Genomic DNA, 24,172 nt, shown 5'->3' with positions numbered 1-24,172 from the left:
GATCGACTTGGGCCTCCAAGTTTAACGTAAATTTTAATTCGAAAGGATTTCTGCTTTCCCTTGACTATTGACTTCAGCATTTCAGTATGACCTTTATTTATTCTTTGATAGATTTAAAAGATTTTATTTCCTTGTGCTTATACCATTTTCTACAAACACACACAATTTTATATAATTTCTCCTACACGATATTTCATTGAGTATCAGAGATATAATCCATAATTTCTCTGATACATAAGGTAAAATTTTTTTCTGGTAAAGCTTAGGAGTCTGATTATAAAATCAAAAATCCCATATTTTTATGTATGTATTTTTTATAAAAAATAACCACAACTATGGAATATCTGTAAAAGAAATAAAGAATTTGACTACTCGTCAATGAGGTATATGAGTTTTGGTCTGTAAACTTAAGGTAAATTCTGTCAGCTCAGTATTAGGAATTCTTAGAATCATACAGAGTGGGGAAAAAAATTGTTAAAATAATTATCTGAATTCTGTACTTACATGATTTATTTGGCTTTACTGAAGGGAGAAGTGAATATGTTATCTAAACCTATTGATCTTGGTAATTTTTCCCTGGCTAAATATGGTTGATCTTGCTATGAATCATCCACTCTCCTAGAGGCAGGTTTCTGTATAATAAATCTGTCAGTGTTATTAGTGGAATCTTTGATTTTAATAGAGCACTTTTTATCTCAATAAGGTAGTGTGCATAATAGAATTATAATAAAGCCAAGTCTATAAGCATTAAAAAAATATATTCTCTAAGGATTAAGAGAAAAAATAATAGCATAATAGCCTAAGTATCTTAAAAAAAAGTATTCTCCACTTCTACATTTAGGGTCTGACTAAGTAAAAACATAATCAAGATAATGGTCCAAAATATAGGACCTAAACTGATATTTCTGAGATAAAAGAGATTGATCAGGCAGAGGAGGGAATCATGTTTAAAAGGCTGTTGAGAACAAGTTTATAGAATGATAATATCTATAGGAAAAATAAAGAAAGATGTGTATAGTTTTAAGAGGCTTTCACATGGTTAACCCAGCAAGATGATAGATTTAGTTAAGGAGCAAGGAGACTGAATTAGGGTTCAGGACACTGGGTCAAATCTTGACCCTGCTAAAAACCATCCTTGTGATTTGGGGAAACTCATGCTTGCTGTATCTTGGTCTTCTCTTTTGGGGTTGAATTAAATTGTATCTAATGACCCGCCCAGCCAGAGCTCCTTTGTCCACAAAGAACTGACTTACAGTGATCTAATAAGATCTAGTCCAATGCTACAGAAAACAGACACACAGCCCAAGTTTATATATAGCATAGAAATCCACAGGTGTACAGAGTTTTCAGTGTGGTAATGTCATTATAAATTCATATAGCAGGCCATTTACACTGAGGGGGAAGAAAAAGAGGGAAAGATGGTGCTAGTACCCCGCCCGTATCCTCTAAAAATCCAAACATCAGCATGCTTAATTTTTTCCTATTTATTATTAACAATGAAACACTTAAAATACTTGAATCATTCCCAATTCAAGGAGATCAGAGTAAGTATATAAACACACTGAGTCTCTGTGAAGTGAACTAGTAGAAGGATGAGATTTGAGGCATGAGAGTACATTTTCGCATAGCCCAGTTCCTTGTGACAGTAGTGTTGAGCGCTGCTGACAGACTCAATAAAATGAAAATAAACAAGGAACTCTGAGCCCTCCAAGTTCATTGCCAGCTTCAGAAAAGCACTTTGTCCTACCGCTTTCCATAAATCCCAGTGGAGATTTCTCAGTTGAGAACAGACTCTGCAACTAGAGCATGAGACACTGAGCTTTAATTTTTTATATCAGGTGTTAGGGTTTACTGCGAAAAGATTTCTTATTTGAACAGAGTGAAATAATGGGGCTGTAAACTGTAATAAGAAGATCATCCTCCTTCATAGTCTCTAAGCACTTTGATGTGCGTACTTCGGTCCTTATAACAAGCTAGGAGTTAGACAAAGGAGGTTATCTTTTTTCATTCTTCTTCAGTGTAGACAGGGTAAGGTTATGTGGCTTTCCCAAGGCCAAAAACTCGTAAACTTCCAAGCTAGCTAGAGTGACTCCATGACCCTTGTATGTATCCATCTCCTCCGGAGATTCCCAGTGTATCTTCTACCTCCTTCAGGAAGCCATTTCCAGACTCAGATAGGAATGTTTTTGCCTTTGAGTCCCCCTAAGGACCTTGTATTTTAGCTGTTTTCTTATTTCTTTGCATCCATTATTCTGTATGATCCTGCTCATTTTTTAGTGTTTAGCTTTGTGTTCTGCAGTAGATGGTATTGAGAAAATAATGGTAGAATTGAATTCTGACACAGTTGCTAAGCCTCTCCCAGTATACCGTATTGACTCTAATCTAAGTGGATCTCACTCATTTAGCGTATTTCTGAAACCCATACCCACATCCCATGGAAGCCATTGCCATTTTTATCAAGATGGTGAATGAACCCACAACTTGAACTTAAAGGGCATCTAGTTCCTTAATTTGCTTTGTGTCAGAACTGTTTGAAATCCTATCACCACCTTCAAGTATTATGGAACAAAAAGACAGAACAAAGAAGCTAATTAATATGCCCTACTGTGACTGTCAGAGTTTCAGAGATGCAGGGAACCTAGAGTTCTAATCCAGCTTCTGCTTCTGTAGTTGAACAAACTAAGGATCAAAGGGAAGTTACAGACTTCTTAAATACAGCTTGTCAGTGGCAGAGCCAGCGGCTGAACCCAGGTCTTCCAGCCACCTTTCCACACGGGAACTATAGTTTTTGAAACTAGTAGACTCCTGTTTACTAGTATGTGTCATTAAAAATTATTCAATTTATAATAGACATTTAATTTGTATCTGTAATAAATAAAACTACTGAGGTATATAAGTGGACCTAGAACTATTTGAAATTTTCTTAAATGTATACTATGTAAAGACACCAAATGTCCGATACCTGTTTGTAGCATCCTGTATCCTCTGTTCACCATAAATACAGTTTCTATACTTAGTTCCTCAGACCATGATCCTAATTCTCATTTTCTTGTCTTTATCATATTAGAACCACTGAGCAGATTTCCAGAAACAATTCACTAAATGAAGTAGAGGGATAGGAGGAGGACAGTCTGAAAAATATGAAGTGATTAAAAAACATTGTTCTAACTAGTTGTTCAAATTCAAAAAAAAAATTTTAAAACCCAATTAGAAACAAAAGTCATAGAAAATGTGAACATATTGTGTTCCTTAAATAACCAGATGTTCTCTCCTTCCTGAAGGCAGTAAGGGCTAGGAATAAAAGGTTTAAAACTATTGTTTTAAGTTAACTGTGAATTTTGCAAATCTGTTTCTACCCTTTAGCAAATAAAATTCTAATACGGAAACATAAGCAAAGTAATTTTCATTTTTCGGTGCTCTCTTATTTGTGTTGTGTGTTGAAGTGTTAACCTTATCACAAAGACTTATTACAAATGAAATACAGTACATGGATTAACATTTTAGATTATGCAGTAAGAATTTGACAGCTACTGTTTGTTTTGAAGACTAGAATATTCTCCAAAAAATATTTCTAGTAAGTTTGCAAGCAACCCTTTAAGCAGTGATGACTATTGTTTATGGAAGAAAATTGCTAGAAATAAGACAATTTCACAGTCATTCTTGTACACAAAAACACTATAAAAAATATAGTGTACAATGTTCTTATGCTTGGCCAGTTCTGTTTTGGCTTTTATTTGGAGTTATATTAAATTTTGCCTTTTTAAATTATAAAAAGTCTAAATATTCAGATTTCAGATTTTATGCAGGTAATAGATTTTTACCCTTTTAGTTCCAAAAAATCCCACTGTAGGTATTACTTTTTAAAAATATCAAATGGCTTTGGTAAAATATCTATGAGAATTGAAAAATGGTGAATGGATCCAAACCTACTACCAGTCAAGTGACAGTGTTGGAAAATGTGCAAAACAGTAATGGTATCGTAATTTTTTTCCTCTGAGTAGTAAAGAACCTAAAAACCACATATACTAACTCTTTGAGGAGGATGCACAGTATCCATTTATTTACTTTTCATGATGTTCCCATTCAGATTTTCCAGTATTAGTTTTTAATCGGATTTTCTCTTGTAGAAAGAATGCTACTTCTGTTTTCTTCATCCATTTTTATTCCCTAAAAAGCTGGAGCATTTCTCTGAAAATTGTCATTCTTTGAGAATCATTTGTTTTTGTTTTCTCTGTTAATGACCCCCTGAATATTTTTTCTTTGTATCTGAGCTATGTAACTACATGCCATTCTTTTTTTAATCTTTACAGACAATTGGATGTTTATTATTAGGTATTATTGACTAATCACATATAGACTTTTTTCACATAGATCAGCACTGAAAAATCCTTAAGTTTTACTTCTGAAGTAATTGGTGCCTATCAAAAATCTGTAAGGAAGTCATCTGAAAATCTTTACAAACATTCCAAAGTAGAAATTTGTTCTTATTGTAGACATTTTATAAAGTAGAGTTGTGTTTCTCAAAACGTATTAAGGCTTCCTAGGGGCCTCAAATAATTTTGAATTTTTTTAATAAAAATATTTTGAATTTATTAATTTATTCAACAAACCAGTCTTTACTGTGTACTATCTAGAATTCAACAGGCATTGTTTAGAACCCGGTGAAATGTATAGATATATATAGATATATAGATATATCTCACTGGGATCTAAACAATATGTGTGTATGTGTGTGTGTATATATGTATATATATTTATATATATGTGTGTGTGTGTATGGTCTTTATCATAAATACACAAGTAAAGTACTCAATTTATCATGTGTTATAAAGGATACAAATAGGGCATCATTAAAATAATAAGAGGAGGAAGAATCTGGGCTGAGTGAAAACCTAATTTATGTAGGTGGGTCAAAAGGCCTTCTCTCTGAGGAGATACCACTTTAGGTGAGAACTAATGGAGGAGAAGGCATCAACCAGACAGATAATAGGGAGAAGAGTCTCTAGATAGGGGAACAGCAAACATTCCAAAGTAGAAAACTGCCAAGATTGCTGATGGAATTGAAGGCAGATCTACAGCATAACTAGAGCCAGGAGCTTGGGGACCACCTGCCCGAGGCAATGGACGAGCCAGGGAAGACTTGTTATTACTTTATTCTTCTGCACAATCTTACATGTAGATATACAGTAAAATTATTTCTGAGGTCACATTTTGAAACTCCAAAAAGATTGCTGGATATGTGGTGACTTTTCTGATGATTAAGGCATGCTTTCATTACAAACTGCTCCTATTCTCAGCTGGAAGTTCTAAGAACTCTTCTTAAATGAGTTCCTCACTTGGTAGAGCATACTCACTTATTCAGACATCTAAGCTGTCACTTGGGTCTGACCAGTAGCCCATTGCATGAGTTGGGAAGATTAGCCAGGACCCTGAACATATATTACGTTTATCTTTTTAAAAACTGTCTTGTCTTCCTTCCATATGATACCAGTCTCAGTCAGTGTTGCTTTCATTATATCAGTTTTCTGCTTCACTGTGTAGTGACAAGGGAACTAGGCCAGTCTTTGTCACCTCCCAAAATGAGCACTCTGCTAGGTCAGGGATTAGAGCTCCAAGAGCACTAACCCAGTGACAGCCACTTGAGGGAATCACAGAATTCAGGTTCCACTCACATCATAGCCTGCTATATGTATTGGGCAACTCACTCCTTTCCTTGAACTGTAGAATGAAGAGACTAGACCACATAATCCCAGCAGGCCCTTCTGGATCTATTTTTAGCAAGATACAATTCAACAGATATACTTTTTAATTACCTGCTGTGGGCAGAGCATGAGAATTGGTCCATGGGACTAGGACATAATCCTTTATAGATGTAAAAAACTAATTGTTATGGAAGGTAACTTGAGAGTATAGGAGGAGGAATGGCTAATTTGGACTTGGAAAGTTAGAAGGACTTCCATTTGGAAGAGGCATTCCAACTGGGCTTTGAAGAATTTTCCTGGGAGGTATTACTCTGTCTTAAGAAAATAGCATAAGCAGAGCTCCTGAGAATTGCTGAGGCAAGTGGCCAAGCTGGGCCTTGCAGTTCTCCATCCAGACTCACTCAGTGACCCCTTAAGGGACCTAGAGAATGACATTGTCCCCTCTCAGTACCTCATGTATTAGCAGACACTCATTTTTAAAAGTCCATCAAATGTGTCTTAATGTGATAGTATTTTATTTGGTATTAATTTGTATGGCATTCCAATTTGTGTGTTAGTATTCAGCACAAATAAATGTTGTGTGTTTAAGTGAAAAGTCAGTGTAAAGAAGATTTCATCCCAGTGATTTTTACTAGATTTATTGACTATAAATAATTGCTTGTTGTACAGTATTTGTTCAAAATAGGCATATCTTTGTTTAAATGTTTAGAGTCACTCTTGGGAAGCTTAGTCTTTTTTATTTTGGGTGGCCGAAGAGAGCTGTGAAACTTTGTGGCAAAGATTGCTCTGCATGTTTTAGATGAAAGGTTTTCTTCTCTGAAACAACCAATTGCAGTGGTGGTTTATTTTTCCTCAAATAACTAAAGAAGAGACTAGGATGCATGGTTAATTCAATTCTGAGTAACAGTAAATAATTCCCTTGCCTTTTATTTGATATCTTATAAGTAAGAGAAATCTAGATTTTTAGGAGGAAAATACTTATTTTAAATAGATTACTTGAGCTTTTAAAACATGTGTGTTTAGAAAAGCAAGTAGGAGGCCCCAAATGTAAAAGCATTGAAGTATTACAACACATTACAGTGGTATGTTTCTGATACGTCCCTGAGGTCAGGGAATGAAGTGTCAGCCCTGCTTTACTGCTGACTTGCCGTTTTACCCCCAGAGAAATCGTTTAACCTTTTGCTGCCTTAGATTCAGGTTCATTAATTGTTTTTTAAAAAGGGATAGGTGACTGGTGAGGCTTTAATTAGCCTATAATCTCTAAAAGTCATTTGCAGCTCTAAGTGCTGTGAGAATCTAGCTAATCACTTATTTTCCTTACTGTATATGAAATAGCTTGTTTAAAAAGAAAAGGCACTACTTGGAGTTGTTTCTACATTGTCTTACTGTAGAATTTCAAAAAATTTCAAAAAATTGAAGGCTAATAGATCCTATTGTATGACAAAAAGATAATAAACTTAAAACTGGCAAAATAGAAAAAAAAACATAATTTTAGTATAAGTTGTTGTAGCCACAACAAATATTTTATTTGCCCCTTAAGTGTATTTACTTATTTTAAATTAGCAATATAATATTTACTATTAAATATACCAAAATTGCCTAAGATGGTGGAGGAGTGGGGAACTTAGTTTCAACTGGTCCCCTGAATTTAGCTGGATATCTACCAAGCCAGTCTGAACACCCACAAAATCAGCCTGAGATGTAAAATTATATGTCTGGATCTCTGCGGGGGCAGAAGATCTTCAGTTGAGAGGTACAAAGGAGGGAGTTATGATTGCACAGACAAATATCAGAGGATAAACACAAGGGGTAAGGGGCCACCAGAAGCTGTCCAGAAAGCAAAAATAATACCCCAGTGCAAAAGTGTCCTGTGCCTGGGGACCAGCAATAGTTTGCATAGCAGTAGTGAGGGGACGGGAAGCACCTGGTAATGGCACTCCAACAGAATCCAGGAACTGGCAGATGGCGGGATCTGTGCCTGCGGACCTGGGGGGCTGGCTGCCACCACTGCCCACACCTGCCCAGACAGGGATCACCCATGGTTTCGGCAGCACAGGGGGCAGAGACAAGCAGGGTTCTGGGTCAACCACTGAGGATCGCTGGGGGCATGCACTGCCTGTGGGAGGTTGCCATTTTCAGTGGTACTCACAGAAAGGGAGATTTTATAAAATCCATGAAAACAGACTTAGAGAAATAAACACCATGAAATGTTCCAGCATCAGGATTATTGGGATCCCTGAGGAGGGTGGAGAGAGAGAGAGAGAGAGGACTAGAAGATACAGTTGAAAAAGTCATAGCTGAGAACTTCCCTAATCTGGGGAATGAAACAAGCATTTATATCCTAGAGGCAGAGAGGACCCCTCCCAAGATCAAGGAGAACAGAACAACACCCTAGCAAGTAACAGTAAAACTCGTAAGTTTTAGGTCCAAAGAAAACATCTTAAGGGCAGTTCAGGGGAAGAGATTCCTTACATACAGAGGGAGGAGCATCAGAATAATATCAGACCTGTCCACAGGGACCTGGCAAGCCAGAAAGGGCTGCAAGACGTATTGAGGGTACTAAATGAGAAGAATCTGCAGCCAAGAATACTTTATCTGGCAAGGCTTTCATTCAGAGTGGATGGAGAGATAAAGAGCTTCCAAGACCAGCAGAAACTGAAAGAATATGTGACCACTAAGCCGGCCCTACAAGAAATATTAAGGGGGTAAAAGGAGAAAGACCACAAGAGTGATATAGAACCAAAATTTACAGAGAAAATCTAGAGAAACAAGGATTTCACAAGCAACATGATGACAATGAAAATTATATCTTGCAGTAATCGCTCTGGTGATTACTGAGCAGCCTAAATGCTCCCATGAAATGGCATAGGGTTGCAGATAGGATAAAAAGACAGTACCCGTCCATATGCTGTCTACAAGAAACTCATTTTGAACCTAAAGATACATCCAGTCTGAAAGTGAAGGGATGGAGAACCATCTTTCAGGCCAGTGGACCTCAAAAGAGAGCTGGGTTTGCAATTCTCATATCAGACAAATTAGATTTTAAGCTAAAGACATAGTTAAAGATACAGAAGGACACTATATCATTCTTAAAAGGTCTATCCAACAAGAACATCTAACAATTGTAAATACCTATGCCCCCAGCATGGGAGCAGCCAACTACATTAGCCAACTGTTAACCAAAATTAAGAGACATACTGATAATAACATGTTAATAGGAGGAGACCTCAACACTCCACTCTCAGCTACAGACCCATCACGAAAGCAGGAAATCGACAAAAACAAGAGCTTTGAATGACACATTGGACCAGATGGACCTCATAGACACACACAGACTACTCATTCTCAAACGCACATGGAACTTTCTCCAAAATAGAGCACATACTGGGTCACAAATGAAGTCCTAACCAATACCAAAAGACTGAGATTTTTCCCTGCATATTCTCAGACCACAGTGCTTTGACTGGAACTCAATCCAAGAAACAACTTGGAAGAAATCAAACACTTGGAAGCTAAAGACCATCCTGCTCAAGAATGTTTGGATCAAAAGAAATCAGGAAATCAAAGAAGAACTTAAATAATTCATGGAAACCAATGAGAATGAAGACACATCGGTCCAAATCCTATGGGATATGGCAAAGGCGATCCTAAGGGGGAAGTACATAGCCATCCAAGTCTCACTCAAAAAAATAGAAAAATCTCAAATACATAAACTCTCTTTACACCTTAGAGAACTGGAGAATCAACAACAAATTAAGCCAACCCCACACATGAGAAGGGAAATAATTAAAATTAGAGCAGAAATCAATGAATTCAAAACCAGAAATACAGAACACATCAATGAAACTAGAAGCTGGTTCTTTGAAAAAATTAATAAGATCAATAAACCACCGGCCAGACTAATAAAAAAGAAAAGAGAAAGGACCCAAATTAATAAAATTATGAATGAAAGAGGAGAAATCGCAACTAACACCAAGAAAATAGAAACAATTATCAGACATTATTATCAACAACTATATGCCAAGAAATTAAGCAACCTGGAAGAAATGGATACCTTCCTGGAAACCTATAAACTACCAAGACTGAAACAGGAAGAAATTGACAACCTGAATAAACCAATAACTAGTAATGAGATTGAAGCAGTGATCAAAAACCTCCCAAAAAACAAGAGTCCAGGACCTGATGGATTCCCTTGGGAATTCTACCAAACATTCAAAGAAGAAATAATACCTATTCTCCTAAAGCTGTTTCAAGAAATAGAAACAAAAGGAAAACTTCCAGACTAATTCTATGAGGCCAGCATGACCTTGATCCCAAAACCAGGCAAAGATCCCATCCGAAAGGAGAATTTCAGACCAATATCCCTGATGAATATGGATGCCAAAATTCTCAACAAGATCCTAGCTGATAGGATCCAACAGTACATTAAAAGGATTATCCATCATGACCAGGTAGGATTTATCCCTGCAATGCAAGGGTGGTGCATCATTCACAAATCAATCAGTGTGATAGAGCACATTAGTAAGAGGAGAGAGAAGAACCATATAGTCCTCTCAATTGATGCAGAAAAAGCATTTGACAAAATACAGCATCCCTTCCTGATTTAAACTCTTCAGAGTGTAGGGGTAGAGGCAACATTCCTCAATTTCATAAAAACTATCTATGAAAAGCCCACAGTGAATATCCTTCTCAATGGGAAAAAGCTGAGGGCCTTTCCCTTAAGGTCAGGAACACGACAAGGATGCAGTGGATCTTAAACTATGGTGTGCCAAAGAAGCACCAGCGGGACCTTGTTAAGACTGTTGTTAATGATTGTTGAGATTGTTAAGACTCCCAGACATTCTAGTGTAAATAGCTCTGCAGTGGAATCCAGAAATCTGCATCTGTAACTGTTCCAAAACTGGTCAGCTGCAGACAACACTTCAAGAAATAGACACTTGATTAAGGGAAAAGTTACGACACAAACTGAAAGCCAAACATCTAAACACAGAAGACTGGCTCCTAAGCCAGTGGTTTCTAAAGTGCAGTACATGCATATGCAGTGACTACACAGAGATCATCCAGTGGAGTATAGGAAGAAACTAATGGAACTTCTCTGTATGGTCACTTTTCTTAAAAAAAAAAAAAAGGAGAAAGAAAGAAAAGGAAAAACTGAGCTTTACTTTTTAATGTAAAGGACCATGTATCAGCCAGTCATGTATCATGTGTGAGGTCTTATAAGGGAAGATGGGACTTTTCCACACAAAGGCATTGACAATGGCCTCCTCTCTTCTTCCTTGTTTTCACTACCTTGGGCCTTATTGCCATGTCCATATGCCCAGGTAAGTGGATTTTGGGGCTGTGCTATCTTAAGTGATGACATATTTCCAATACCAAAAAGATGTCAGGGACCATGGACCCCTATTGTGGGTTCACTAGGTATTTTCTAATATACTTAAAAGAGTCGCCAAATTTCTTTTTGGAAAAAAAAAAATAAACATACTTCAAATTTGCTTACCTCTGTTGTGATGAGTAGCTGGTAGTAATATGTTACCGTGCAAATATTTTTTTAAAAAATAAACAATTTGTCTCTTCAAATTAAGATTCAAATTAAGATTCTCGTTTTAATAATGAGAGAAAATAGGAGCTTTTTCGAAGAAATTCATGCTATGGAAAGAACATTTTAAATTTGAATATTTGGAAATGTTTCATCCGTTTGCAGTGTTCTTGCCAAAAACAATTTAAGTGTATCATTTATTTAAAACTTTCTAGGTATACTGAAAAGTTCTGGGAACAGGATTTTCTAATTTGGTTACTAATAACCCAAATGAAGACATGAAGTCAGGTTTGAATCTGTTTTTTTAAAATACAGAAGTGTAACATTTTCCAGTTAAATTTTGAGAGCTGTATGATAGGTAATTTTATGTCATTTTGACTGCGCTAAGGAAACCCAGATAGCTGGTAAAACATTATTTCTGAGTGTGTCTGTGATGGTATTTCCAGAACAGGTTAGCATTTGAATCAGTAGACTACGATTTTCCCTCACCAATGTAGACAGGTATCATCCAATCTCTTAAAAGCCCAAGTAGAACTAAAAGTTGTAGGAAGGGCAAACTTTGGAGCTGAGACGTCCATCTTCTCCTGCCCTGGGACATCTGATTCTCCTGGTTCTTGGGCCTTGAGATTCCAGGACTTAACCAGCATGTCACCCAGTCTTTCCCCAACTTCCCCCTAACTCGTCCACCTACACTTCCCTCTTTCCATACCTACCCACCACACCCCAGTTCTCGACCTTGGAACTTGGACTGAATTATACCACCCACTTTCTTGGTTCTCCAGCTTGCAGTTGGCAGATTTTAGCATATCTCAGCCTCAGTACTAGCACCTGAGCGACTTCCTATAATAAATCTCTTCTTATATATCCGTATGTAGCTTACTGGGTCTGTTTCTCTGGAGATCGTTAATGGAAGCTGATCAACATTAAGGAAGATCGAAAGTGTATTAGTTCAACAAAAATCTTGGCATAATTGGTGGATTGCACAATGAATGCCATACTTTAGCAAGGGAAGCCAATAATATCCTTCCTCCATTCAGACCTATGTCTTTTTGTAAGGTAGCTTTTTCTGGAGTGTCATTAACAAAAACTATCACAAAGCATTTAACCAAAATTTTCAAAAAGAGGCATGTTCAATCACATCAGTATACGCCAAACATATATATTTTAGGAAGAGCAAAATCGACCATTATAAGTAAACTGTTGTGAAAATTAATTTAAATATAATTTATTTCAGCTATCATTTAAAAATTCTATTGCACATATTTTCTCGTGTACATAATAGATTAGTACAAATGGTAAATGCATATGACTTAGAAATAAATATGCACGTATTAAGGGTACAAACACATACATACCCCATTTTTAACTGGTCAAGGAATAATGAAAATTGAGGGATCCCTGCTCTAGACCAGTAGTTCCTGAAAACTGATCCAGTTGATTCTAATGCTTAGCCAGGATGAGAATCTTAAGGCTGTCTCCCAGCACACAAAAAATTCTAGAGTCCTCAAAGACACACATGTTAGCAGGGACAGCATGGAAAGACATAGGCCTTACCCTTAGTTATATGAGGGAGAGAGTTCTCCTGAACCCCTCTAATTAAACTGATAATTTAATATCTTCTAGACCATTGACTTTCACTGAAAAATATACCTGTTCCATCCTAGTCCTCTTGTGTTCTTATCACTTGGACTCCTGTACTTTTTATAGATGGTACTAATAATTACAAAGTAGGGCCTTTAAAACATTCAGGGATATGTCATAGGGATATGATGCATTTTGCAATTTCTTTAGAGATAGTTAAGACTCTAGAGTTTGAGCATGTAATTATACCTTCATTACCTGCTGAGGGATTCATGAGGGTGAGGTGAAATACCCAAAGTCATCCAGGATTCAGTGACATAGCCAAGACCAGTCCCCAGGCTCCCACTCCCAACCTGGAGCCATCTGACATCTTCCTCCTTGGCCTTACTCTCCCTGCAGCCTCCTGGGACAGAACTTTTCTTAGTACTCCCACACTCATCATTGCCCCCAAGAAAATTAAGATGAGTTGTTTGGTCTTGTATAATAAACACAAAACAGTGCATTTCAATTTGATTATCCTTCCAAGGACAGTTGTTTACTTCTGATTTCACATTTATTCATGATCTGAATACCAAATTTGAAAATTGGTCTGTTACTAGTTTACCAAGTCTAGCCTCCAGGTTCCTAAAGTGAAGTACACTGTGAAAGTGATGGGGAAAAAGTATAAAAATAATATTAATTGCTTTTCTTTTCTAATTGTTATGTTCAGTTGCTTTTCTATAATGAAACTGATCTTTGAGTTCTTCCTTAACCATGAGACTACAGTGGCTATCACTAAGGTGGAAAACAATAAGACAAAAAAAGAGCAAGATAAAAAAATAAAAGTAAACCAGTTGAGAGAGTCAGTTCAAAGGGTTAAGAATGACAGTGTGAAATGCAGAAGAAAGGGCAAGAGAGAGAAAGAAAGCAAAAATAGAATAAAACAAATAAGAACTAAGCAGCTGAAAAAGTAAGTCACCTTGGACGACTTTTCTACTTGAAAATAAAATGTGTGCATACTACAGTGATCATTCAGTTTCACTGTTACAGTGTGTTAAGGTTGATCAGCTGCTGTAGCAAGTGAACCCCTATGTTTGTGTGTTTTCCCACAGTAAATGTTTAAGTTTCACCCAAGTGAAAATCCATTATAAGTCAAGGGTGGGAGTGTCTCATAGTCATACAGTTCTTTGGGCTTCTGCTAGCCCTGCTGTTTTCAAGTTCAGCCTCCCAGGGTCACCTAGTATGCAGTCATCCCCAACAGGATGAGAAAAATAGCAAGGATGGTCCTTGGGAGTTTTTAACAGAAGGCCTGCAGGTGGCGTGCATCACTTTCACTCACATTCCGTTGGCTGGAACTCAAACTTTGGCTGTCTCTGACCACAAAGGACTTTGAAAAATGTCATCGAGCCATGTGCCCAAGAAGAGGAGGAAGCAGGTGAGCCACCAGTGGCTCTTTAATAGGGAAAGGCTTCTGATTGCTTTACCTCTTTGCTGTTTGAAAGGGCCCCCTGGTAGGGAAAAGCTAAGGTCACAGTGGGAGGCTTGTGGTCTTAAATCTCACAATCTGAGAACTCTGATTTTGTTAGCACTCTCCAAAAAACTGGGCCATTTCTCAGAAACATACTCCCAAAACTGAGCTCAAAAGGCACAGTAAGAGCCAATATGTCCCTTTTTCCATCTACAGTGATGGAGCATCTTTAAGACTGACATCCTCGTGCCCCACGATGCCCCATTCACTTCCTGGTGGCAGACTTAGAGAGATGCCACATCATTATCAGATCACTTACAGAGAGGGGAAAAAAACAAGTTATTCAACCAAATACGACCGGCACAGTGCAGACCTACATGGAAAATGCGGTTAGAATCACAGAGCTCCTTGGAGGGCCTGGTGTCAGATGGATGCAGATGGGAAGGCATATTTAGTGAAACCAGGCTATGAGAGCCTAGCATACCTACTCCGCAGTAAGGGTAGTCTTCCTGTGGTCCTAGAAAGCACATGGCCCATTAACCAATAACTCAGCCTCTCTCTCCCACTGACTCTGCCCATATGTGCCTCTTCGACTACTTTTCTCTGCTTCCTTGGCAAGCCCTTTTTGACTGACATCTTTGTGCTTTTGATATATATATATATATATATTAGACATGTAAAGGATATAGTCAGACCTTGTTAACCTGCAAACCACCTGGTCTCTTGAGGAAGGCTTTGCATACCTCTGCTTAGAGGTACTTTGTCTTAATTTTACCATTTGACCTTCCCATAGTTGTTGGGTGTACCTCAGAATTATTCCTAATCATTAATAAACTTGGTTTCTGAAAAGGAAAATTGGAAATACTTGTCTCCTCACCCACCATTTCAGGGATACTGCCACGAACATCCTTTCACTGCATGGTTGCTACAATAAATCAAGAGTTAGGCTCCAGGTTTTTCTCTACATACTGTCATTCTTAGCTTTTTGACAGCCCCTGCAAGTTTATCCTCTGTAGTGTTTACAGAAAATGTTTTGAAGAGATATGAATTGATGCAGTTGAGAGCTATATGATGTTTCACAAAATTATCACCCATAGGTCTGACCATCATCACGTTTTAAGTTGGGGTTGTTAGTGATTTAATTCTTTCTGGCCTTCTCTTAAAGTTCTTATTGTAGTACAAGTGCCTTATTCATCACTTCTCTCTCTCTTTCTAGAACAACAGCAATAAAAATAGAGAGTATTTCAGATTATTTCACTTAAAGTAAATGTATGGTGCTTACCTAGCTTGAGCTATCATTGGGGAATGGCGCCAAATAGGAAAACTTGAGGAAGACAGAAAAATGACAGGAATGGTTAGAGTTGTTTTCATAAACCCAGGAAAGAGATAAACCTTTTAGCCTCATCTTTCCAGCTAGTATCTGAAGAAATCCCACCAGATTTTCTCATAAAGGTTGTAATTGAATATATCTATTTTATATTCCACTTATGAGAGGACCCGCTGACGAGAATGTCAGCTATTAATTTGAGATCAACTACTTAATTTACTTAATTGATAACATCTTATTTAAGCTCTCTTATTTGAACTTTCTTTCATTTGAGTTCTAGAGACTAACCAACTACATAGGAAACAGCACTGAATATATTTCAGAATATATTTAGGACTTACTCAGAAGGAACTGACCTCTGATTAAACAAGGGAGAAGAGATTTCATTATCACAGAGGTAATACAGTTCAGTGTCCTAGAGGATTTCATTGGAGGATTTAATATGTGTGTATGAATATTTTTATTAAAATCATTGTCATTTTCTACCAACCATTCCTTTTGGTGTAAGAAAGCAAACAGTACAATATAAATAGGAGCATCCTTTGTCCTGTCTTCTCTCGTTCCTTTCTTCCTTCCTTTAAAAAAAAAGAAAAGAAAAAGATTTAATTATGAACTCCTTGAAAACAGAAAATGTAGAGGATAATTTGAAGTAACATTTAAGAGAGTTTCAGCAAGGCTTAGCGAGTAATTGGCTGTGGATGGTAACCAATACACTGTATTTCCCAGGTATCCAGCTGTTGATTGAATTGGTGGGAAAAGGTATGGATGAGCAAGTTTGCAAAGAGTAGTTAAGTATAAGGAGGTTGGGTAATGAGTTTTTTTGAGTAGGTTGTGGGATATCCAGGGAGAAATGCCCAGAACGCAACTGTTTATGTGTCTAGTATACAAAGGACAGCTTTGAACCAGAGATGGAGATTTAGAAATCATGGACTATAGACATTAATTGTAGTTGAGGTATTATAGGTAGTCTCAAGGAATGATATGTTGAGGAGATGAGAAGAGAGCCAGGAAGGGAATCATAGGACATAACAATAGGGGCAAGAGGAAGGAGCATATGGAGAAGACTTAGAATGTGGGAAAACCATGAGAAGACAGAATTACAACGGCTTAAGAATAGATAATCCCAAGAACATAGAAATGGTTAGTGACAAATGTTGTAAAGAGATCAACTAAAGTTAAAAACAAATAATGCTGTTGAAAATTGCTGATGTATTTTAGGATGTACATTGAAGGGCAAATAAAAGTATTCTTTCATTCCAAAACAGTGCCATGAAAAATATAAAAGGGAAGCAAGAAGACTGTAGATGATTGAGAAATGAAAAGGGAGAAGTAGAGAGAATGTAGAACCCAGGGTTAAAAATAAATAAATAACATAGTGCTGTCATAACCAAGGGATAATTATTATCAAATGCATAGACAGTATGGCATTTGCCAACCAGAATCTTACTAAAGTTGTAAATCCAGTTTTTCATTCTTAATTTTGAGATGTGAAACATTGTAAAATATTATTTGAAAATATATAAACTGATTATTTAGAAGAAACACAGATAAAGCCAAGAAAAAATGATCAAGAGTGTATACTTGGATCTGAGATTATATAGCCCAAAAAGAAAACAGAATTATTTAACAGTCTTCAGACTTTCATGAACCCTTACATAATTGAGAACAGCCACTGGTATTTGTAGCCAGGAGAAGTTTGAAGATAGAAAGGGATTCTATTCCTTGGTTGCTATCTTCAGGACTTTGGTGACACTACTTAGTACCATTCTGAACCTATTTTTTTACTGTGAAATGGTGATGCCTTTGTTACAAAAATCCAGTGACTATGAAATAGTATTTGTAAAGGACCCAGTATGATCTGGCACCCAGTAGAGGATTCCTGTTGCTATGTGTACTTTCTAAAAGAAAAAGAAGCAAGACTACATGGCCTTGAGTTTATTTATGGCATATTTAAGCTGTGGATTTTTTCTTTAAATTTCGTGTTTAATTGGTGCCTCACAAATGAGTAAAGTTATTTTTAAACCTCATAATTTTCAAAGTTTTCATTTACATAGAAAACTTCTCAAATAATTTAATAGTATAGCATATCATTACTAGTTGATTTTTTTAAATTGTCTATTGCTTTCTATGTAACTTATATACAGATAAAGTGGAATGGTTATAGAAATCATTAGCCGTTAAACAGTATAGTCTAGAAAAAGAAGTTAACATTTTAATAGCTGATGAGAGCTCCAAGAATTACAAAATCAGTAAGTGCATTCCTTCCTCACCATGCTGTACTGCCTCTCACCCTAATCCTGTGCTCACAACATATAGTTTAATTACTTTTTCCTCAGATTGCCCTTCCATTGTCACTTCCTTATTTCCCTGATGAAATAAGATTCCCATTGTGCACTTTCATAGCACTATATGCCTCCTTTTCAAAGTATTCAGCATGCAGTCCTCCATTGATATATATACTAATTGGATTGTCTCATCCTCTAATATAAGTTCCTTTGGGACAGAGTCATGACTGAGGCACCACCACTGTACACCCAGTTACCTAACAGGTGCCTAACACATAGGATATATTCAGATGGAAGGATTCTTGGGTGAGTGGATGGATGAATGAAGACAGAAGGATGTTTCTTCCCGTATTATCTTTATGCCAATTCTGTGTTCTCTTTCCTCCACTTAGATTGCTCTCTCTGCCTCTCTCCTGTTGGCAACTTCACAACCTTCCTTTCCATCCAGCTTTAATGGCACTTGTTGGTTTTAAGATGACTTCCAGCTTCTCACTATTTCCTACCAAAACTCATATGAAGACCCAGGCCGCAAAAACAAAACAAAAGTGAAACAACCTATTCCCCACAGAAAGTTCAGCTCAGTTAAGAAAAGTGAATGGGGCGCCTGGGTGGCTCAGTGGGTTAAGCCGCTGCCTTCTGCTCAGGTCATGATCTCAGGGTCCTGGGATCGAGTCCCACATCGGGCTCTCCGCTCAGCGGTGAGCCTGCTTCCCTCTCTCTCTCTCTCTGCCTGCCTCTCTGTCTACTTGTGATCTCTCTCTGTCAAATAAATAAATAAAATCTTTAAAAAAAAAAAAAAGAAAAGTGAATGAAATTGCTGGTCTACTTTATAAAGCAGAGTGCCATCCATATCCACTCCACCAGCTGCTCCTCTGTGTGGTAACCCATCAAAAGGGTGGTCAGATAGTTGTGGCCAACCCCTGTGTGCTCCTGCTTCCTGGTTTTTTTCTGTTAGAACAGGTTGCTTCCATGACTATTCACTGAACTGCTCTTTTTGTTATCTGAATTGTGAACATGGTAGTAGTGCATAATTGGATACGGTGAGTTAAGAGTCTGTTCATTTGGACAAACTCTGAGAGCAGTTATGAGGTAACACTCATTGCCGATTAGCCTGTTTGGAGTTTCTTTCCAAAATGGGCATAATGGTAGCGTCTTTGGCCTCAGCTCTCATACAAGGAAAGGACTTGTGTGGGCATTTAAGAAATGCCTTCTCCTCTGTCATTAATTCATGCATACCTGCAGGTCAGATCATTTTTCACAGTAATTCTCTGCAACTCTTTCTTTCTTTTTTTCCTCTAATTTCAGTATAATTAACATACAGTGTTAGTGATTTGACAGTTCTGTGCATTACTCAGTGCTCATTAGGATTAAGAGTACTCTTTATCCCCCTCACCTGTTTCACCCATCACCCCCCACCTTCCCTCTAGCAATGACCAGTTTGTTCTCTATAGTTAAGAGTCTTTTTGTCTCTTTTTTCTCTTTGTTTTGTTTCTTAATTTCCACGTATGAGTGAAATCATATGGAATCTGTCTTCCTCTCTCTTATTTCATTTAGCATTCTATTCTCTGGATCAATCCATGTTGTTACAAATGGCAAGATTTCATTCCTTTTTATGGCTGAGTAGTATTCCATACACCACATGTTCTTTATCCACTCATCTATCAGTGGACACTAGAGCTGCTTCCGTAATTTGGCTATTTTAAGTAATGCTGCAGTAAACATAGGAGTGCATTTATCTTTTTGAATTATGGTTTTCTTATTCTTTGGGTGAATACCCAGTAGTCGAATTACTGGATCACATGATAATTCTATTTTAATTTTTTGAGGAACCTCCGTACTGTTTTCCATAGTAGCAGCACCATTTTGCATTCCCGCCAACAGTGCTTGAGGGTTTCCTTTACTCCATGTTCTCGCCAACACTTGCTATTTCTTGTATTGTTGATTTTGGCCCTTCTGACAGATGTGAGGTAATATCTCATTGTGGTTTTGATTTACATTTCCCTGATGGTGAGTGATATTGAGCATCATTTCATGGGTCTGTTGGCCATCTGATGTCTTCATTGGAGAAATGTCAGTTCTTGTCTTCTTCTGCCCATTTTTTATTTGTGGGGTTTTTGGTGTTGAGTTGTGTAGGTTCTTGTGAGTATATTGAATACTAACCCCTTATCGGACATATCATTTGCAAATATCTTCTCCTATCCAGTAAGTTATCTTTTCGTTTTGTTGATTGTTTCCTTTGCTGTGCAGAAGTGTTTTTTGTTGTTGTTGTTGTTGTTTGTTGTGTTTTTTTTTAATCCCGATAGTTAAGGTTTGCTTTTATTTCTCTTGCCTTACAAGACGTATCATGAAAAATGTTGCTGTTGTCAATGTCATAGAAATTACTACCTGTGCTCTCTTCTAGGATATTTGTAGTTTTGGGTCTTATATTTAGGCCCTTAATCCATTTTGAGTTTACTTTTGTGTATGCTCTAAGAAAGTGGTCCAGTTTCATTCTTCTACATGTGGCTGTCCAGTTTTCCCAACACCATTTGTTGAAAAGACTGTCTTTTTCCCATTGGATATTCTTGATGCTTTGTTGTAGATTAATGGACCATGTGATTGTGGGTTTATTTCTGGGCTCTCAATCCTGTTCTGTTGATCTATGTGTCTGCTTTTGTGCCAATACCATACTGTTTTGATTGTATAACTTTGTAGTAGACCTTGAAATCTAGAGTGTGATACCTCCTGTTTTGTTCTTTTTCAAGATTGCTTTGGCTATTCAGGGTCTTTTGTGGTTCCATGCAAATTTTAGGAATTTTTCTAGTTCTATGAAAAATGCTGTTGGTGTTTTGATAGAGATTGCATTAAATCTGTAGATTGCTTTGGGCAGTATCGATATTTTAACAGTATCTGTTCTCCCAAATCATGAGCATGGAATATCTTTCCATTTGTATCATCTTCAATTTCTTTCATCAATGTTTTAGAGTTTTCATCTTCTTGGCTGTGTCTATTCCTAGTTTATTCTTTTTGGTACAGTTGTTAAGTGGGATTGTTTTCTTAATTTTTCTTCCTGCTTCTTCATTATTGGTACATAGAAATGCAACAGATTTCTGTAGTTTTAGTTTCCTGCGACCTTACTGAATTCATTTGTCAGTTCTAGTAGCTTTTGATGGAGTCTTTAAGGTTTTCCGTATATAGTATCCTATCATCTCTGCAACTGTTTCTTTAAAAGCCAGACTCTGGAAAACTCTGGTTTATCTAGTTCATAAACAATCATTGAGCACATACTATGTACTAGACACTTTGCTGGAGGCAGAGACTGCCTCTGCAGTTGGTGATCTGGACATAGGCTCAGCCCTCAGTGAACTTATACTCTACATGGAAGGTAGACATGTATACAGCTAACTACAATGCAAGACAAGATGAAATACATGCAAAATTAACTTAAAATTAGCAAGCTGTTGGAATGGAGTTATTGGAGTAAGGAGGAAATTCATAAAAGGCTTCATGTAGGAGGTAGTATTTGAACTGAGAATAAGGATTTTAAAAAGAGTATAGTGAGTAGACAAGTCTGTCCTGAGGGAACAGCTTACCTCAAGATATGGGGAATGTCCATAGTTAGTTGTGAGTGAAATGTAGGGCAATATAGGGGGTAATATGAGAAGTATTTTAGGGCCCAGATCATGAAAGTCCTTGAATGTCATGCTAAGAAACTAGAACTTTATTCAGTTTGCATTCGAGACCTGATTCAGTAATTAAAAAAAAGAAAGAAAGGCAGGCCTAAATTTTTGACAGGTGATTTTGGTGACATTATTTGTATGGATCACTGAAGAATGAGATTAGAGACTTGGAATAATCAAAGCAAAAATTAGGACATGTCTAAACTACAGGGAGGGTCATGGTCATACACAATATGGTCTTGCCACAGGAGTCATGGAGAAGGCAGAATGATAGAACTTGCTCAGCCTAGATTTTTATGCCCTGGGTCTAAATTTTTGTCTAAGAGGCCATCTGAAATGTTGATACCAGAGATGAGGTTTAGGAGTTCTTATGCAGAGAGGTGATAGCGAGAAGATGAATATAAAAAGGATTGGACAGGAAGGATTGAAATTGAGGGTATGTTTACAAGAAGTTACTGCCAGATCTGTAAGATTACATGTGTATATGTGTGTTAGTTTGTTCTTAAATGCCATAGTTGGTGCCATTTAAGGCTTCTAGATGACCTTCGAGTGTCAGTCTCATCTGAATTCCCAGATCTTCAAAGGCTTGTATGGAAAGAACCAGTCCTACTAGAGGTCAAAATGATTCACTAAATAAATAAAATCTTTAAAAAAAAAAAAAAAAGTAAGCATAATGCTGTATGATAGACTTTTGGGAAAAGACTGACAGCTTCAGCCAGAATTGTAAAGTGTTCTGCATACTTATTTAATCTATGGTATGTATGATATGAGTGCAAAAACTAAACTGAGAAAGATATAAAAGACTTTTTATCTTTTATTCTAAGTAGCATTAAAGAGATAAGTTTTATTTTTTATGTAGTGCAGAAAAGTATAAAGAAGAAATCAGAATGGTCTGGTACATAAACTCATTGTAGAAATAACTTCCATCAATAGGCAGATGGGAATGTAGTAATATGGCACATGTTAAGGAAATTACAAAAGTATGAAAAAATACAAAGTAAAAAACAAATACTCTATCTAGCCCTCCTCTGCCTGCATCAGTTCTTTTCTCCTTCTAGAAAAAAGAAACGAAAAACGTATATGTATGTGTATTCATTTACCAGCATATATCATATTTCTTTATTTTAATGCTAGATTAAGATATAATTTACATACAATAAAAAATCCACTCATTAAAGCATACGACCGGCTGGTTTTTAATATTATTTACAGAGAGGTACAGCCATCATCATAATCTAATTTTAGAACATTTTCATCATACCCAAAAGAACCTTTGTACCCACTAGTAGTCATTCTCCACTTTTCTTCCCCTCCTCCCATCCTACCAGAGGCAACCACTGATCTAATTTCTGTTCCTATGGCTTTGCCTATTCTGGATATTTTGTGTAAATGGAATCATACAGTAGGGTATGTCTTTGGTGACTGGCTTCTTTAATTTAGCATAGTGTTTTTGAGGTCTATACATGCTGTAGCTTGTATTAATACTTTACTTTTATCACCAAATAATATTCTATTATGGATATACCATGTTCTGTTTATCCATTCATCAGCTGGTAGACATTTGGGTTGTGTCTACTCTGTAGTTACTATGAGTAGTGCTGCTGTGAACACTTCCTGTGCAAATTTCTTTGTGGACATATTCTTATTTCTCCTGGATATATACCTAGCAGTGGAATTGCTTGGTCATATGGTAACTCTACATTCAGCCTTTAAAGGAACTGCCAAACTGTTCTGCAAAGTTGTTACACCATTTTACATTCCCAAAAAAATGTATTAGGACACATATTCTCCACATCCTTGCCAACACTTGTTATTTCTGTCTTTTTTATTATATCCATTCTAATGGGTATCAAATGGTACCTCATTTTAGTTTTGATTTACATTCCTCTTCAGACTAATTATGTTAAACATAGTTTCATGTGTTTATGGATCATTTGTACATATTCTTTAGAGAAATGTCTCTAATGTCTCTAAAAATGCCCATTTTTAATTGTGTTGTTATTTTATTATTGAGTTATAAGAGTTCTTTATATATTCTTGTTATAAGACTGTTACCTGATACCTGATTTGCAGGTATTTTCTCTCTTCTGTGTGTCTTTTCACTCTCTGAATGGTATCCTTTAAAACACAGATGTTTTTAATGTTGGTGAAGTCCAACTTATCAATCTTCTCTTTTATCACTTAGAGCTTTGGTGTTATTGCTAAGAAATCATTGCCTAACCCAAGATCACAAAGAATTTTTACTCCAGTGCTTTCTTCTAAGAGTTTGATAGTTTTAGCTCTTACGTTTAGGTCTGTGATCTACTTTGAGTCAATACTGTGTGTGCTGTGTGGTAAGGATCCATATTTATTCTTTTGCACATGGATATCCAGTTGTGTGTTTGGAAAAGACTAATCTCTCGCCTCTGGAATTGTCATATCCCTTTTCAAAAGTTAGCTAATCATAAATGTGAGGGTTTATTTCTGGAGTCTCACTTGTATTCCATTGATCTATATGTCTGTCCTTAGTGGTAGTGCCACACTATCTTGATTACTATAGCTTTGTAATAAGTTTTGAAATCAGAAATTATGAGTCCATGTACTCTGTCTTTTTCAAGATAATTTTAGCTATTCTGAGTCACTTGCATTCCCGTAT

The 24,172-nt window shown here is 36.8% G+C and overlaps 1 protein-coding gene across 3 annotated transcripts in view; it reads left to right on the top strand.

Moving 5' to 3' along the window:
* The window catches only part of TBC1D5 (TBC1 domain family member 5), a 579,401-nt gene that overhangs the window by 459,806 nt on the left and 95,423 nt on the right, over positions 1-24,172 (top strand). The gene's annotated exons all lie outside the window — the stretch shown is intronic.

Source organism: Meles meles, chromosome 4, assembly GCF_922984935.1.
Source record: "Meles meles chromosome 4, mMelMel3.1 paternal haplotype, whole genome shotgun sequence".
NCBI lineage: Eukaryota > Metazoa > Chordata > Mammalia > Carnivora > Mustelidae > Meles > Meles meles.
This window is presented reverse-complemented; position numbering and strand designations above follow the sequence as displayed.